This window comes from Silene latifolia, chromosome 11 (assembly GCF_048544455.1).
Source record: "Silene latifolia isolate original U9 population chromosome 11, ASM4854445v1, whole genome shotgun sequence".
NCBI lineage: Eukaryota > Viridiplantae > Streptophyta > Magnoliopsida > Caryophyllales > Caryophyllaceae > Silene > Silene latifolia.
The window spans coordinates 114,661,097-114,665,424 of record NC_133536.1 but is presented as its reverse complement, the minus strand read 5'-3'; positions in this window follow the sequence as shown (position 1 = coordinate 114,665,424).

The window sequence follows — 4,328 nt, the reverse complement described above, 5'->3', positions numbered from 1 at the left end:
AGAACAATGAGAGATATTTATAACGGAAATTGAGTACACTTGCGATCATGAGATGTGCAAGAAGGATGAGTCCCGCACACTGTGAAAACAGTGGGAGCTATTCTAAGGATAAAAGGCCTATGTCTTGATTGGATCTCGACACGTACTTTGAAAGTTTTGTGATGCAAATGTATACATTACAAAGGAAAACGAGTATGTAGTGAGGTTGAGTAAGGTGCAAGAAATTGATAAAACCTACTAACCAAAGCATTCTCAAAGGCTAAACATGATGAGTCATGTCATTTCAATTGAATTGAAATGAACAACTACGTACAAGATCAAATTAGATTATAGAACATGAAATAGTAATCAGGCATTGACTATTCATGTGTGATAATCGCATTTGTCGTTCGAGTTTTATTTTTAAAACTCTTTTATTATACTTTGTTACATCCAAACGGGTTGTGGAGACAATTGAACCCCGTTAAAGTGAACACGGATTAACATTGTATTTGCCCATAGTTACTTGCATGAGGTGACGTCTCGAAGTGACTAGAGTGTGAGGCGATTGATGGCAAGTTCAAGTGCCATAGAGTCATTTGAGATGACTAGTCGATCACATAGGCAAACTGTTAGGAACATTTTGTCGGGCCTTATGACCGCTTATAGAGTTCTCGCAATTTATATATAGCCTGGTCGTGGCGAGAGCTACTATAGTATTCTAATGAGTCGATTCTTTTGACTAAAGACTATTCACCTAAGATGGCACGATTTGATTAACTTTGATTTGTGTTACTACGACCTTCGTAAATGGGGTCAAATGGGCATATTTTGGGTTATGATGGCTGTGGCTAGTCGAAGGGAATGAGTGCGATAGGAATTGTCCATCCCCTTGTCAGGGTTAAAACAATATCTCAGGGCCACTCGAGGAGTAATGAACTGGAAATGCGTGGCCACGCTCGGAAGGTATCCAGAGTGGATAAATCCGGTCAATCAGTTATTCTCCAGATCGAGGAAACCACTCTCGATATGATCACTTGCAAGTACGACCTGAAAGACACCTTGCATTGAGTGGGAGATAGTAATAGGACAAGAGAATTGGTGACGCACACTTGTCGAGGACAAGTGGGAGATTGTTGGGAAATGTGTCCTCAACAATAGTGCGATCACATGATTTAAATATCATTATTAAATCTCATTTCAAGAATACGGAAGGGATGATACATTACATATATATAGTCAACTGGTCCACACATATCGGTAATGATTGGTGGCTAGAGTTTGACATTACTTTCAAGTCGTCGCGACGGTGGTGATCAATTGATCCCTTGAGGTCACACCTAAAGGACGATTCCCTTAATTGAAAAGGTTAATTAGTTGTATACCGTCTGATTAATTAATTCCTTAAAATTGAACAATTCGATTTGTGAGAAAGAGAATATTGATATCTTATTGTAATGGGATTAAATAAGATTTATTTTAGTAATAAAATGCTTTGTTGCTAAAATTATTTATTGTTTGAGAAACAATAAAGATAAGAATGAATGGTTAATTATAATTCCAAGAAGTTGTGAATTATAACTGTATGACCCATTTTATTTAAGTGATCAAGCATCACTAGTCAATTTGTTGAATGTAATTTAATTAATTTATAAAATGATATTTATGTGATAAATATGCATTTAATTAATTAGTAACATGTATCATACTACATGTGACATATTGTGTGACAAATGACAAATTGACAAAAATAAAATGGTAGTCCATTTTATACATAATGGACCGAAAATAGTGGGTGTGTTAGTGGGTTTTGGTTGTTTTATTTTATTTGATAAAATAAACATCATGATGACTACTCTTGACTAGCCTTACAACCTACTCCACTTTCTTACACACCTATATTTTTGATAAGAGAAAAAGAAAAGCAATGATGCTCCTTTGGGCTAGAGTTGGGCGGCACACACACTCTTAATTGAGTAGTGTTGGTTGCTTTATTTTTCTTAAATACTACCATTCATAAAACATGCAAGAGGTTCATGTAGAATTTCCTCTCTTCTCTCTCTTCCATCTTCATCAAAAAGGATGAGATTTTAATCTAAATTGTTCATATAAATTACTAAGATTACTAGAAGTAGTATATGAGTATTAGTAATAGATTTTAAGGTAAACTACAATACAAACATCTAGTACATGTTTATTTGTGGGATTAAGGGATTGTCTTGGGTGCTACTAATTGGAGGGCTTCTAATTTGAAGTCAAGAATGTTCATCCATTAATGGAAAGCTCAAGAACTAACAAGAAGGAGATCTTGTTAGTGCCCATTATGACCGAAATCTTTATGGTGAGAAAATGTTTTCTTATCTTATTTTATTAATGTTTACATGCATAAAATCCACATTTAATTTTATGACAAATTAATTTTAACATATATGAGTATGTTAGTATGTATATAGATCTACATTTCCTTCAGCAAGCATTTAATCCTAGTTTGTAAGTTCTAGGATGAATGAACACATAGAACTCATAACCTAGGCCCTTTTTGTCAACTTTTATTCAACCTAGTTTGAAAAATGCTAAAAACTAAATGGAAATTCTTCTCCCCTTGTTGGTGCCGCCACTTCCCCTTGTTCCCACACGGTTTCAGCGTTCCCACGGGTCTTGAGTCTCGATTGCGCATATCTCCGTTTCTTTAATTGAGCCCATCCATGTTTTATGCGTACTTGATTCAACTTGTCAACCCGTAATTTTATTAACCGTCGTATTTATTTTGGGCTTATTTGGACGGGATTTATTCGTGAATCCCGCTGAAATTTATTAGAATTTTTACCCCCCCCCCTCTATACGCATCAACACTCTCCTTCTTAAAAAGAATCGTCCCGATTCTTATGCCTTCAAGTGTCGAGAGGAGATGCTGCCGTGCGTTCATCCTTTGCTACCCAATGCCCGGATCAAATACCTGGGACATTTGCCGCTGGTTCCAAACACATATTTGCATTTCTTGAGATATTGTTGCGATGCTAAACACAAAATTACCACATCCCCAAATTATTTTCTGCCAATGATGGTCAGCCACCGAATCATGAACTCCATTGTCGCACAAATGATGCAAATAAGATGAATCCTTCATAGGTACGTCAATCCTTTTTTGCTTGAAACTCAACCAAACAACGATGGGGCTTATCTTGAAACTCACAAGAATCATTTGCAATCATGATGGACTTAGCAAATAATTCAAGTCCATGGCTAGAATTGAACAAATCACACACCCCTTCTACATAAGCAACACAAACCTCCTCGTCTTCATATTTGTCAAATATTGGAGGTAAATCAAGATTTAGGGCGGAATAAACCTCCATCGAATCTTCTTCAGAAAAGCATGAATGCCCTTCGACAACTCTCAAATACTCCATCTTTTTTTTTGGTTTTTTTTTTTCCCCCTCTTTTTTTTCGTCTAGAACACTCTCTAGAGATGAGTGATCAAAACCGATTAACCCTTGAACGACCTGTTCAAGTTTAACCTTTGAACTCCAATCGCAATCGGAAATTCAACCTATCAACTTGGTTTTGACACGCCTAGGACCGTCTAGATTTTGGGAATTTGTTTTGAAGTTTCGGTTTTTTTTTTTTTTTTTTTTTTTGCGGATGAACAGTACCGTGAACAGTACCGACGTGAACAGTAATTTTTTTTTTCTTTTTTCTTTTTTTGTTTTTTTGTTCAATCCGTGCCTTCAAGATCCAATCGATTAAACCTCAACTACCTCGCCGAGTTTAATCTTTGAATACCAAGCGCGTTGGATATTCAACTATCAATTGATTGGGACCTCCTTAGGACCGTCTTGATTTTTTTGGGGTGATCAAGAGCCGAAGCTCTGATACCATATGATGCGAAATGCGGAAGCGGATTAACGGAAAAATAAAACAAAAGGGATATTTGCCTTGAATTCATGTGTCGAGTTCAAGTCAATGGGATATTTACTCGGTGCTAGACCTATAACACGAGTAATGGGTGAGAATATTCAAGACCTATTGAATATTACTCGGGCTAAAGCTTGATCGCGTCAAACTCCAACATTTTTTTTTATCGAACGCATCGATCTTTTTTTTTTTCATCTCAATTTTCTCTTCCATTCCTCTATTACAAATGATGACCTCTATTTATACTAAAAGAAATAACAACTAACATTGAATCTAGTCCCTACTACTTGTAGTCTAAATACAAATGCTTGAAGGAAAGACATTGAACATAGTCCAACATCAAAAACAATGAACAAAATACATTGAACATAGTCTAAGATGAAATGGTAGCCATATTCGTATCATAGATGATGCGATCCAAGTTAGTAACTCGG